Here is a 14,404-nt window from a genome sequence, read left to right as displayed (position 1 = left end):
TGTTATCTAAATTGAAAAAATTTTTATTACATTAGTGTGGGTTTAGTATATCCATTTGTTCTAACTGTAACTGCCTGCCCAAAAGCCTTAAGAGCACTGAAACTACCATTGGTATTTTGCTATTATGGGACTTAGTACATATGTCTGATTCAAGGAAATGAGATCACAAAAGAGCACAGACCTCATCTACACATTGCCAAAGAAGGTCTCACTTAACCTGAACCTGAATGATGCCAAAAGAGAACACAGGTCAAAAAAGAGAAACCAATCCTACTAGGATTGCTGAGACTTTTACACCAATAAAAAAGAACTTGAACCTAGTGTGAGACTCAAGGTTGCAGCACTTAACATATGTTAAGATGCAGGACTCCTTGTATCACACTCCTTGTAAAATTTATATCAAGTACCTAACAACTAGTTATTCTGGCTCCATATTCTATTCCTGAGAAGAAACAACAAAAGAATTAATGACAAAATAGCAGACTAGGGAATAAATTTTAAAAATCTAGTCTCTTTTCCTATGTTTCTTACTATGGTGGTTAACTGTGGTCTTGGCTGCTGGACTGTGGATTACTTTAATTGGGCATTATTCAAAGACCTATCGAGATTTTGTTTTTTTCTTACTTAGAATTTTTTCCATATAAAATTTAGTATTTAATATTTAGAATTTTTCATCTAATAGTCATTTGGGTTTTCTTTTTTGTGCTACTTTTTCTAATGATTTTTTAATGGCACTGATTCATATGCATATCTCAGCCGTATAACCCTATGTAATTTTCATGTTTCTTTCTATCCTCCTCAGGGGGAATGTGTTTTTATTTCATATGTAAAGTCTAAGTTATTTTAGTGAAAGATTTGCTGCCTCCTGAATCCAGATGGAGATGCCCACGGAGACCGCATGTTGATCCAGGAGATCCTACAGAAAGCAGGTTCTGGGCATTCTCCAGCATCACCTCCTTGTACAGCTTCTTCTGGGGACTGGACAAGAGGTACCACTCCTCCCATGTGAAATCCACAGCCACATCCTTGAAAGTCACCACCTCCTGGATTGGGAGTCTGTCCCTCTTAAAGGCCATCCCTGGGACTCCAGGCTCCCTATAGAGGCAGCAAAGCAGCCCCAGTCAGTCAGTCAGTCTGGTGAAGCTCCTCCATCTTTTCCCAGCCTTGTCTCGAGGATTGAGGCTCGGCGCAGGAAGTTCCAGCGCCTTGGAGTATTTTAATTGCAGTGCGAGAGAACCCTATTGGAAGTTTTGGCAAGATTAAAATCCCATGAACAAAAAGGAGAGCCCAAAATGCCGTGACTCGGATTCGAACCGAGGTTGCTGCGGCCACAACGCAGAGTACTAACCACTATACGATCACGGCTTGCTATCAGACAGGACGACACATTTCCTTTCATCTGACTTTCTTATTGCCTTTTAGACCCGCCCTCCCAAGGAAACTTTTTTCTTCTTCTGTTCTTCTTTCTGATGACATCTCCTTCTCTTGTTCTTCTTTTCTATACTTTCTTAACGAGCGTGCAGTTCTGCCTGGAGAGAGCACTGTGAAATCAAGGCTCACGAAGCAACTCCCCGGCAGTCGAAACGAGACGTTTCCTCCTCACCTGCCCCTTCACAAATCCCACCCACTTCCCTCTCCATCTCTCCTGCCTCAATACCCCCCAGATCTGATTAAGGCAGAACCCGAGTCCTAAAGGATGTGACCTAGAAAGCTCTCAGGTGCGAGGGGAACCAGAGCTTCATGAGGGAAAGAAGAGACATTCCCCCATCCCCCATCACTCCTACCATCCTCCTCGCCCACCTCAGATCAGTAGTTAAAACAACTTTAATTTAATTTTAAATGAACAATACCAATTAATACAAATGGAAGAAAGGAGACACAGAATACCCTTTGAAGCGAGGAGACAGGTGTATGTGGGGAGGGGAAGACCTATTAGAATAGATCGAACACACCCAGTAAGCACAGCCTGTTTCTGGAGAACCTCAGTTTTATCCCAGGGAATTAATAGCAAAGTCAGCACATTATACAGTAGTTGCGCCTATTCGCTGCCTAGTGAGCAAAGTGGAAATCTCTTGGTGTTTGTTGCGCGCTCAGCCACGCCCTCGGTAAGAATTCCGCTAGAAAGTTTTCTTCTTTCCTACTGCAAGTTAAGCTATTTCCTCTCCCACGAGTGGGGCAGGGAAGAATACGACTTGATTTCCGTCCACCACCACCCCACCTTGGGTACCCTAGAAGAGAGAGAGAAAGAGAGAGAGAGAGAGAGAGAGAGAGAGAGAGAGGAGGCAGGCAGAGGCCTAGAGAAGGGAGGTCCTAGGTTCAAATCCGGCCTCAGACACTTCCCAGCTGTGTGACCCTGGGCAAGTCACTTGACCCCCCTGGCCTACCCTTACCACTCTTCTGCCTTGGAGCCAATACACAGTATTGACTCCAAGATGGAAAGTTAGGGTTTAAAAAAAAAAAGACTTTTTTTGTCCCCTTTCTGTCAGTTGATGGTTTAAAATTGGTCATCTCGTCAAGCCAGGTGAGAATGACGTCCCCTATTCCAGGGGGAAATCCGGGCGCTTCTTCTCACTTTCCCTCGGAAGGAGATCTTGCCGCATGTAAAGCTAAGGTGAGAGACTACTAAATACCTGATAGACACTATGGAAATCAAACTGAGGGATTTATCTCGTACAGAAAACACTCCAAGGCAATAAGAATGTGCAGCTGATCTCTGCACACACACACTTCTTATTTCACATAATAGGTACGTGATCTCGGAGGTTCCTGGCTATTATGAGTTGTCTCCGTTTTTTGTTGTTGTTTGGTTTTTTCTCTAGCAAAGTATAATAGTTTATTTAGAAAGAGATTTTCCCAGGGCTCCGTATTTAATCCTGGAAAGATCTGCGATTTCTTCCTTCTGGGTTTCTATCTCTAGCCAGGCATTGAACCTTGGATACTAAGATGATTTCTGACATTTCTTTAGGTCTTTAAATCGCTCGCTGCGTTTTTAGAGTTGCTTCTATGTTGATCGCCAGGCTTCTTGTTTGCATATATCAGTCAAGTGGGCGTGAGATGGTCACTGCTCACTAGACAAGCAGTATCTTTTTAGCAGTCTCCCCAAAGTGCCATAGCCAGCGCTGGGATCTGAGCACCACGTTCTAGCCAACTGATCCTTAGGGCAAAGCGGAATAAAACATTTTAAGTCTAGAGTACAAGAAGGCACATAATAGGCCGACGCAGAGTAAAATAAGGAGTAAAAGGAAAATAATACACACAATGACTACAGTGGCGACCATGAAAGGGCCACTCAAATGGCGGAGGGAAGAGGCGTGGCCCCACAGCCAAGGATCAATGCTCCACTATGGACGTCTCTGTCAGATCGCCAAGTACTGAACCCTCGGTCTTACGGTTCGACAAGTAGGCTCTCAGCAGGTTTGTTGTTTTGTTTTGTTTTTGGCACGAATATTTCACGCGACTATGAAAATCTCCAAACAGCCGCTTTTTGTGTGGTGGTCTTGGATAACGCTTTCGAGTTACAGCGCGCAATGAAAACATCCTCTCGTAGGCGCTAAACGGCTGAGAAGGAAGCTTCGGAGAAAACCAGCAGGGAAGCGGCGGCTGGACTGCGTTGGACAGCGGCGAGGAGCCTGGCGAGGTTCCAGGGAGCGGCGGGAGCGAGAGAGCGAAGGGTCCAGTCGTTTGTGGATGCACAGCGCTTGGGTCCTCCCCTAGAGGAGTTAGAAGGGCCCGACTTCCCTCGAGTCAAGGAGCTGGTCTTTCTGGGTCAAGCGAGAGCCCTCCTTTCTGCCCCAAGGGTCAGGGAGGAATAGTCCCTGGCTGCTGGCGGAACTCAGCAGGGAGTCGAAATTGGCAAAACCCTTTTCCCTGGTCAAAGAATGATCTGTGGGGGAGCTCACTCGCCGTTTCCGTAGTGTAGTGGTTATCACGTTCGCCTCACACGCGAAAGGTCCCCGGTTCGAAACCGGGCGGAAACAACTCTTTGGCCCGCCTCCCTTTTGGCGGGCCCACTCTCACTGACTCTCGAACCCCCCTCTCCTGACCTGTTTTCTCGAGGAGCTGGGCACAAACCAGACGCCGGCCTCCCTAAGGCATCTCCCATGCAATTAGCGCTTGCTGCTCGGGATAGCCTGCCTACGATGTCCTGGCAGCTTGTTTGCCCCCGTAGATCCTAAGCTGCCGGGGGTGGGCACGACAGGTCGCACGGGAGACTGGCATTTATTAACTATTTGCTTGTCTGCTGTATGCCTAGCACGGTGCTAAGAATAAGTGTTGGGGAGACAAGAAAGGCAGGAGACCTCAAAATCTACTGGCGTGTGTGTGTGTGTGTGTGTGTGTGTGTGTTTGTGTGTACGCGCGCGTGCAAGGGACCTTTCCGAGGCTGCCGACTTTGAGATATTGACCTGCGGAAAGCAGCTGCTAGCCTCGAAAGCAGCGTGTTTGGTCTCTCTCTCGGGTGATTGATTCTTCAAAGAAGAAAATGGAAGAGAAAAGAAGTTGCGCCCAACGTGGGGCTCGAACCCACGACCCTGAGATTAAGAGTCTCATGCTCTACCGACTGAGCTAGCCGGGCGACCGACAAGAGGCCCTTCCCCCCCACCAACACCTAACCCTTTCTTTGAAATACAATTCCTTTGTAGAGTGTCCCTTTCAACGCCTTTTTTGGTTCTTCCATGGGTCAGTTCAACTGACAAGTCCTTAGTAAGCCCCTTCCTCATTTCCACTTTCTTTTACTGACTTGTATATGTCTTGAATCATTTGTCTCCTTCCCCTACTGCCAATCACTGCTTGACAAAACCAGACTGTGGGTTAGTTCCACAATCGACCTCCTCTGTCTTTATTTACCTGTTGCCGAAGAGCTATCAAGAAAGTTACGACCCAGCAAAGAGAGTCCACAACAAATTGACGTTGTTTAGTGTAAAATGGGCTCTTACTGTTGGCAGCTCCGGACATGCTCCATGGCATTGCCCATGTTAGAATGAAAAACTAAACGAATGACCCAAAATGGGCGCTGTATGGTGGGTACAAAAACGGTGGGTGGATGCACGGATAGGGAATGCGTTTTTCCTTTCCTTCTCTCTCTCTCTGCCATGCGATTCAGAGCCTTTTCCGCTATCCTGGACCTTGGTTAATGCGTCCATTGCCTGAACACGAATGAGCCTTTCTTGAGGCACAGGTTGGAAAATGCAGGAAGCCGAGTAGTGATCATTCCCTACACGGTAAGGTAAGGGAGAGAACCAGGATCGTAAGGCCTGCGCTCTGACTTTCTCTAAATCAAGAGCCAACTTCATTTCTTTCCACTTAATTGAAAAAGGGGGAGGGGGGCCAGAAGGGAGGAAAATTTATGTGGTCGCCCGGCTAGCTCAGTCGGTAGAGCATGAGACTCTTAATCTCAGGGTCGTGGGTTCGAGCCCCACGTTGGGCGCAACTTCTTTTCTCTTCCATTTTCTTCTTTGAAGAATCAATCACCCGAGAGAGAGACCAAACACGCTGCTTTCGAGGCTAGCAGCTGCTTTCCGCAGGTCAATATCTCAAAGTCGGCAGCCTCGGAAAGGTCCCTTGCACGCGCGCGTACACACAAACACACACACACACACACACACACACACACGCCAGTAGATTTTGAGGTCTCCTGCCTTTCTTGTCTCCCCAACACTTATTCTTAGCACCGTGCTAGGCATACAGCAGACAAGCAAATAGTTAATAAATGCCAGTCTCCCGTGCGACCTGTCGTGCCCACCCCCGGCAGCTTAGGATCTACGGGGGCAAACAAGCTGCCAGGACATCGTAGGCAGGCTATCCCGAGCAGCAAGCGCTAATTGCATGGGAGATGCCTTAGGGAGGCCGGCGTCTGGTTTGTGCCCAGCTCCTCGAGAAAACAGGTCAGGAGAGGGGGGTTCGAGAGTCAGTGAGAGTGGGCCCGCCAAAAGGGAGGCGGGCCAAAGAGTTGTTTCCGCCCGGTTTCGAACCGGGGACCTTTCGCGTGTGAGGCGAACGTGATAACCACTACACTACGGAAACGGCGAGTGAGCTCCCCCACAGATCATTCTTTGACCAGGGAAAAGGGTTTTGCCAATTTCGACTCCCTGCTGAGTTCCGCCAGCAGCCAGGGACTATTCCTCCCTGACCCTTGGGGCAGAAAGGAGGGCTCTCGCTTGACCCAGAAAGACCAGCTCCTTGACTCGAGGGAAGTCGGGCCCTTCTAACTCCTCTAGGGGAGGACCCAAGCGCTGTGCATCCACAAACGACTGGACCCTTCGCTCTCTCGCTCCCGCCGCTCCCTGGAACCTCGCCAGGCTCCTCGCCGCTGTCCAACGCAGTCCAGCCGCCGCTTCCCTGCTGGTTTTCTCCGAAGCTTCCTTCTCAGCCGTTTAGCGCCTACGAGAGGATGTTTTCATTGCGCGCTGTAACTCGAAAGCGTTATCCAAGACCACCACACAAAAAGCGGCTGTTTGGAGATTTTCATAGTCGCGTGAAATATTCGTGCCAAAAACAAAACAAAACAACAAACCTGCTGAGAGCCTACTTGTCGAACCGTAAGACCGAGGGTTCAGTACTTGGCGATCTGACAGAGACGTCCATAGTGGAGCATTGATCCTTGGCTGTGGGGCCACGCCTCTTCCCTCCGCCATTTGAGTGGCCCTTTCATGGTCGCCACTGTAGTCATTGTGTGTATTATTTTCCTTTTACTCCTTATTTTACTCTGCGTCGGCCTGCTTCCTCGTATCTCTCTTTTCTTACGGAGAAAGCTGTATATTCATATGCCACAAGTGATTTAGCAGTTCTCCAATTGTCTGGCGCACCCTTTGTTTTCGGTTATTCATTTTTCACATTACAAAAAGAAGTGCTATGATACCTGAACAACAACAACAAATGCACTGTTAGGAGAGCTGGACATTGGTTCGACCAGTCTGGAAGGCATTTTGGAATTACATCAAAAATGTGACTAAAATGTCCCTTTGATCCAAAGTTCTCTGAGTAGGCAGTAGAAAGGTAGAGTTTATTCCCAAATGGAAATAGAATTGAAGCTTGATATTCTTTTTTTTTTTTCTTTTTTCTTTTTTAAACCCTTACCTTCCGTCTTGGAGTCAATACTGTGTATTGGCTCCAAGGCAGAAGAGTGGTAAGGAAGCTTGATATTCTTGTACTTTCTCAAAGGCACTCAGTTCCAGTGTGTATTGAATGGTTTTTGATTGAAATGCAGAGCCTGTAGGTCTCTCGGATGTGGTAAGTTGTAGTCCTAGTCTCCTTGAATCCTACCAAAACCAAAACCTTCTTAAGTTGTTTACTCTTAAATTTTCCCATCTGTTCAAAGTGTATTAGGGAAGGGAAGCCACAAAGAAATTTAAAATTTCCCCATAAGTCATTGGGAATTGTAAATGCTTTCTAACCCTTGGTAGGATAGAGTTGTGCAATACAGGTGCAAAAGTCTGTTACCACTAGGATGCTTTTTATATTTTTCCTGTCTTTTCAGCAATAAAATGTTATACCTCCAGAGGATTCCAAGAATTTATGCTCTCCAAGAATGCAGTACAGTTCAAAAATACCTTCCTTCAGCCAAAACAAAATACATGCTTTGTCCTGTTTAGAGATCATTTTTGCCATTTTGGCACAACAAAAACTATTTATCATTAACTCACCTTTTCTCTTGACCCAAGTGGCCAAAACCATTGCTTTCATGGTTATCGAATTAAATGCCTTGCTTGATCCCAAATGCTTCTGAGTGCCATTTGTGGGATGCATTGCAAACTGACACAGTACTAAGACCTATAGCCCTAATTACTACCAATCTTCCAAGAGCAGGATGCCTTTGGAGGAATGAAGTTTCACAGTGATCACATCTTTTCTTGTGGGCTTCCATCACTTCTCATAGCTAGCTCTTCATCACAGAGTTGCTCCCAGGGTCACTCATCCAAGGACAACTAAGTCAAGAAGGATTGGTTTGTGGCAACAAACTTCTCATTCACTGATTGTGCATTCTCTGATGAAAACCTAAAGACTCAGTTTCACTTTTAAGTTGTTATATATAGGCTGGGCCTGATTCAGGCTAATCTTGTAGCTCAGATTCTAGATTGGAGATGGGAAACCTATGGAGTGCTGACACACGTAACCATTTTTGAAGACACGCTACTGAGGTATGGGGCTGCATGCCAAGGATGACATTTGCTGTAGTGTAGACACTCTGTGCACTATAGATGACAATTCTATCTATATTAGTTTACCTATTTTGTTTATTAAATATAGCTATATATTACAATTATACATTTTTGTTATTTAAACTATAAATATCGTGAAAATATAGTGTTTTTTTTTCTTGAAGTGACACACCACTCGAGTTATACTCAGTTTTTTGGCGAATTTTGACACACCGAGCTCAAAAGGTTGCCCATCACTGTTCTAGACCATAAAGGAATGGGATGTTCCCAGTCCATCCAACAGTTACCAAAGGGAGACTTACATAGCCATTGTGGTGAAATTATATTCAGCATGAATTCAGACAGCACTTATTTAGTACAATGTCTTCTTTTAAGCAATTTAAGATTATGAATTTAACCAATATCAGCAAACACAAACATTTCAATACCCAAAGAACAGAAAAAGAGGGTTGCTTAAGAAATTGCAATTTTTTAAAAAGTAGACTTTGTTTAGTTATATATTAAATTTTACAGGACAATAGCAAAATTCCTCTTCAAGTGTTGTATTCCTTCTGAACATTCTTCTTTTCTCTTCCAGGTGTTTTTTAAAAATGATTTTCATTTTTAATTCTTCCTTCATCCCTCCCTTTTCCATTTCCTATCCTTTCTTTTCTGCTCTTATTTCTTCTGTTCTTTCTTCCTTGTATTCATCAAAAGCACTACTCACCTTCTATCTGCCACAGTTCTTCCCACTCCTCCACCAAGAAAGATAAAAGTCCTCTTTTGAAACAATTTAATATAGTCAAGCAAAACAAGTTCATGCATTGTTTTGTGACTGGGTAAAACATACATTTCAGTCTGCCTCTAGTTCTCAATCCTTTTCAAGACTGGGTGAAACAAGCTTCATTCCTCTGGAGTCATTCCATTGATTAGCAAAAGGTGAGAGAATTTTCGTGTCCATAGATTGGAGTGAGGAAGGAGACAGGGATGGGGGTGGGGGGGTTATATATTGTAAATAGAGAGGAGGTACATTTCCTGGATGAGTTAGTTCAGATGTTGGTGTGTAAGGCAAAGTGAAAAAATAGTCATGAGAGCATGGGAGAAAGGATGAGTGCATATGGCATTGTGGCAGAGAGTGTGTCTGCATTAGAGCTGACTTAATTTCTTCTGGACTGAGGCAGAATTTCTTGATGCAAGAACAAATTAGTGTGAAGCATGGGTGCTCCAAAGGCTTCTGTAATAAAACCCTTGGAAAGGGCATTTTTCCAAGTGGTTCCTTAATGTAAAGGTTAGCACTCTGGCTTCTGAATCCTGCACTATGTGTCCAAATCTTGGTGGGATCTTTTAGTCAAGGTTCTCCTTGGCTAGGGAGATGTTCAAAGGAGACCTTCTAGTCCATGGCTTCTTTTCTTTCCCTTTACTTTTGCCCTGCCTTGAATTCCTGCCTGCCAGCTGGGCTATCTCTGACTATAGCCAGCGAGATCTGATGGTGCCTGCAGTTATAATTATTCTTCTTGAGGACACAAATTTGCCCTCTCATTTTAGTTGCATCTCTCACATTGCAAGTTTTTATTTGACGTTTTCTGGATCTCGTTGAATCTTAACCTGGGGGGGGGGGAGGTGGGGGGCAAGGGCTCAAGAAAAGAGCGTGGTTTGGTATGTCTTGGGAACCTGTGTAGGTGGAACTAATTCTTTGTCCCTATTTCTCGATTTGTTCCCCCTTCTATATAGAGTGCAGGAGAATCAGTGACTTGTCCTATAGCTCCTACCTTCAGCCGGCGCCCACTACACTTTGATTGACAAGATGAATCCCCAGGAGGTGCCAACTGCCCTAGAACATTTATAGGATACAAAAAAAAAAAAATGCCTTGAAGACCGAGAAAAAAAAAATGGAAGAGTTTATTTTCTAAAGATGTGAGATTCCAAGAATCTTGCGGTATAGAAAATTGTTACTGCATTGGCCGGGAATCGAACCCGGGTCTCCCGCGTGGGAGGCGAGAATTCTACCACTGAACCACCAATGCTCACCCGTTTCCTCTAGATACTCTTCTTTCAGTGATAATATCCCTGGAGCCTCTATGCAAGGAAATTGGCAAAGTATTACAGAATAACTAACCCTTCCAGGCCCTGATTTGCACTAGAACACTAGTTAGCTTCTATGGTCGCTAATAGCTCCAAACCTATGAACCTCTCATTCTTGCTGACTTTCCTCAAACTTGCCCACAGCTCAGTCTAATACAAAATGTGGCTTGGATCACTTTCCACTGAGTCACTTCTAAATATAATTATCTCTAGTTCTTAACTCTCTCTTAATATTCAATTACATTTTCTCACACAAGAGTCGGGCATCAAGAGGAAATCAAAGGTCAGACAGGTCAACTTCATAGCTGCATATCACACTTTTTGCAAGGAGACAGAAACAAGTGGAAGAAGAGTGAAAGTGAGGAGGAGGAGTGACAGAGCAATGATAAAATACTGTTTTAAGCTGAGAAACAGTTGGAACCAGAACCTGGACAGAGTCCAGTTTCTAGTTCTCCCTTCTATTTGTCTTACATCATATCGGTTTACAACTCTTGGTATATGTTCATAAGACTTTGTCATTCCACTGAAGTTGCTCTCTTCAAAGTTAATGATCTCTTAGTTGCTGAATTCAGTGGCCTTTTCTCAATTCTTTTTCTCTATGATCTCTCTGCAGCACATGACACCACTGATCATTCTCTTCTTGATATTCTCTTCTCTCTTTGTTTTTGAGACTCTACTATCTCCTGGTTTTTCTCCTATCTCTCCAATCCCTCCTTCTCTGTCTCCTTTGCTAGATACTCCTCTAGGTATAGGAGTCCCTCTGGGTTCTGTCCTGGGTCCTCTTCTCTCTCTACTACTACTTCATTTAGTCATCTCATCAGCTCCCATTTCTGAGCTAATGACTCTCAGATATATCTATCTTGTCCCAACTTTTCTGCTAATTTCCAATCTTCCATCTTAGCTACCTTTGGGGCACCTCCTAGATGTCCAGTAGATATCCTAAACTCAAAATATCTAAAACAGGGTTCATTATCTTTTCTTTTAAACCTTTCCTTCCTTCTACTTTCCCTTTTCCTGTTGAGGGCAACACTGTTCTCTCATCCCTCAGGTTCACAACCTAGGACTCATCCCAGATTTCTCATCATCTCTCACTCTGCCCCCAGTTGCCAAGGCTTGCAGATTTCACCTTTGCAAAATCTCATGACTACCCACCCTGTTTCTCTCCTTTGACACTGCAATCATTCTAGTGCAGGCCCTCATCGCCTCATGACTGCAACAGACTGTTGCTGGATCTGCCTGCCTCAGATCTCTCCCCTTCAATTTATTCTCTATTCAGTCACTAAAGTGATTTTCCTCAAACACAAGTCTGATCATGTCACACACACACACACACACACACACACACACACACACACACACACACACACAATAAACATCNCACACACACACACACACACACACACACACACACACACACACACACACTCAATAAACATCAGTAGCTTCCTTTTGCTCCAGGACCAAATACAAAATGCTCTGTATGGCATTCAAAGCCCTCCATAACCTAGCCCTCTCCTACTTTTCTAATTTTCTTATGCCATACTTCCAGCCACATAATGTTTGATCCAATGACACTGGCCTCCAGTCTGTTTCATGAACAAAACACTCCATCTCTCAGCTTTGAACATTTTCTCTAGCTGTCACCTCATGCCTAGAATGTTCTCTCTCCTCCACTCTGCCTTGGCTTCCTTTAAAATCCTATCACTCACAGGAAACCTTTCCCAACTCCTTTTAATTCTAGTTCCTTCTTTTAATTAATTCTAATTATCTTCTACATAGCTTACTTTGTATTATGCTTGTTTGTGTGTTGTCTCTGCCATTAGGTTGTAAGCTCCTTGAGGGTAGGGATTCTATTTTACTTCCTTTTTGTATCCCTACCCCTTAGCACCAAGCACATAACTGCCCTCCTGGTATACTTGGCCTCAACTAGTTTTTGTTTACTAGACAAAATGAAGCATATATTCTCAATTTTAATTATCCCAATTTTAGAAGCTGCTCTAGAATGTGAAAGCATTCCTAGGATTGTCAAGACAAAGGAATGAGGAAAGAGGCTTGAAAAATACATTACCAACCCCTATTAGAAATCAAATAATATAGTTAGAGCATTATTTAGAAATGAAAATAATACATCATTAAGAATGAATCTTCTTAGAGGCTAAATAAGTTTATTAAGACAGATTGAGATTATACATGAAAATCAGGACAGCTGGGTTAAAGGGATTTGATCAAATTGGATTAAACTATTCACTCAACCCACTTGGCTGTCAGTCCCCCTCAGTGACGCTTAAATTTTCTTATTTCATAACAATGGAACAGCATTAATCAAGGAACTCTGCACCCATTTGCTGTTTTGAGTCACAAGCTGAACTTGTGACATGGCCCTTTCCCTGGGGCTCCTCCTGCTGATCTATTGCTAAAAAACATAAATGAGCAGGATTTCCTGGTTGTTCTCCATAGTTCACATTGCAAGGGTCAGGTAAGGGGATATGATGGCAGGACTGTATCTTGGGACTCTGATCACTCTCCTTTGACTCATCCCAGTACTAGCCAGCCTCAAAATGTCAGAGACTAACTGATGCAGAGTGAAATAACTAGAACCAGGAAAACATTGTACATAGTAACAGCAATATTGAATGATAATCAACTGTGAAAACTTGGCTACTCTTAGCAACACAATGATCTGGGACAATTTGGAAGGGCTTATAATGGGGAATGCTATCTACCTCCAAAGAAAGAACTGCCAGTTAGATGGATGCAGATCAAAGCATACTATCTTTCGCATCAGGGTATTTATTGTCTTATTTAGGGGTTTTGGTTTTATATGAGTGTGCTCTTATAATAATGACCAATAGAGAAGTATGTTTTACATGAAATACTTGCATAACCCAGATCAAATTGCCTACCATCTCAGAGCAGAGGGAGGGAAGGGAGGAAAGGAGGTGGCTTGGATCTTATGATTTTGGAAAACATATTTAAAATTATTATTATATATAATTAGGAAAATAAAATATCTTTGAATTTCAAAATGTCAGGGACTACTTTAAGTGTACCCCTATTCCACAAAGGCACCCAGCTCTGGCTTCCAAACTTGGGATAAGTCCTGGGACACCAGGATGGATCTTAAGAGAGAATCAGGTTTTTCTCACTCCCTGGCTCATTATGTCTCTATCAAAGAACAGAACTGCTGGGGAAATCTTGACTCATGTCTAAGTCTTTCCCAAAAAGAATTTAGAAGCAACCTTTCTGTAAAAGTTACTCAATCTATAGAGTAGATATTGACTATAGGTCTGTTATATTTTTCCTTTTGAAGAAATAATGTAGATAGATGGTGATATCTGATATCCACTATAGGGAACTGGGTTAGATCCTTAATTGGCTGTTTATAAGTATCTCAGTTCCCTATTGTGAAGGGAAAACAAAGTGAACCTTCCTTCACTGGGCCAGCACCCACAAGCCTTGGAGACTGATTTGTATAAAAGTATCTTTATTTAGAAATCAAGGGTAAAATATGAGGATTAAAACACAAGGATGCCCTGATTCTAAATCCTAAAACTTCAACCCTTCAATCTACATCCATCTCACGATGGAGTCTTCGGGTCTTCAAGCTACACTATTTCTCCCTGGTTCTAGCTAATTCCCCACCAAAACCTTTTCTAATCCACCGGACTACAATCCTCAGTTGTTGGTCTAATTATTTATCTCAGAAATTGTCTCCAGATTTACTAAGAATGAATCCAAGATGGCTGAGTTCACTCAGAGCTGAATATGGCTCTGAGGTAAAAACATCAAAGCCCACCAAGCAGGATATCCAGATAAATCTTCTCTCAGACAGTGTTAGTAAAACAGCAAATATAGAAAGATCTTCTATAAGATGTTCTCTCCAGTGAAATAGGAACCTCCAAAGGCAGTTTATAGTTTTCTTCTTCCACAAAAGGTTGAGGTAGGAAACACTCATAAGACAGCAGTAGCCTTCCTCTTCCAGCTCAGGGCAGGAAGTGACAGTCATTCACTCAAACAGCTTCCTCCAGTTCCCTGTACATTCCAAGATCCCTTCCAGGATTCTTGGAATGGGCTCATGCTAGTAGCACTGGAGACAGCATCCAATATTCTTAAACTTAACCTTATCAAAGTTTTTCTTTCTATAATCCTATTCTTATACTTTACTACAAAAGAAATGCTCAAAACAT

General features: G+C 43.6%; 6 non-coding genes across 6 annotated transcripts; 2 read left to right on the top strand and 4 right to left on the bottom strand.

Annotated features, from left to right (window-relative positions):
• Positions 1-1,293: 1,293 nt before the first annotated feature.
• Positions 1,294-1,365, bottom strand: TRNAH-GUG. The gene has a single exon. It is a non-coding gene; the product is annotated as a tRNA-His (tRNA).
• A 2,539-nt stretch (positions 1,366-3,904) lies between these two features.
• TRNAV-CAC lies at positions 3,905-3,977 on the top strand. The gene has a single exon. It is a non-coding gene; the product is annotated as a tRNA-Val (tRNA).
• Positions 3,978-4,500: 523 nt separating this feature from the next.
• TRNAK-CUU lies at positions 4,501-4,573 on the bottom strand. Its single transcript has one exon. It is a non-coding gene; the product is annotated as a tRNA-Lys (tRNA).
• Positions 4,574-5,352: 779 nt separating this feature from the next.
• On the top strand, positions 5,353-5,425 carry TRNAK-CUU. Its single transcript has one exon. It is a non-coding gene; the product is annotated as a tRNA-Lys (tRNA).
• Positions 5,426-5,948: 523 nt separating this feature from the next.
• On the bottom strand, positions 5,949-6,021 carry TRNAV-CAC. The gene has a single exon. It is a non-coding gene; the product is annotated as a tRNA-Val (tRNA).
• A 4,067-nt stretch (positions 6,022-10,088) lies between these two features.
• Positions 10,089-10,159, bottom strand: TRNAG-CCC. The gene has a single exon. It is a non-coding gene; the product is annotated as a tRNA-Gly (tRNA).
• Positions 10,160-14,404: the final 4,245 nt, after the last annotated feature.

Source organism: Gracilinanus agilis, chromosome 4 (genome assembly GCF_016433145.1).
Source record: "Gracilinanus agilis isolate LMUSP501 chromosome 4, AgileGrace, whole genome shotgun sequence".
Lineage (NCBI taxonomy): Eukaryota > Metazoa > Chordata > Mammalia > Didelphimorphia > Didelphidae > Gracilinanus > Gracilinanus agilis.
This window is presented reverse-complemented; position numbering and strand designations above follow the sequence as displayed.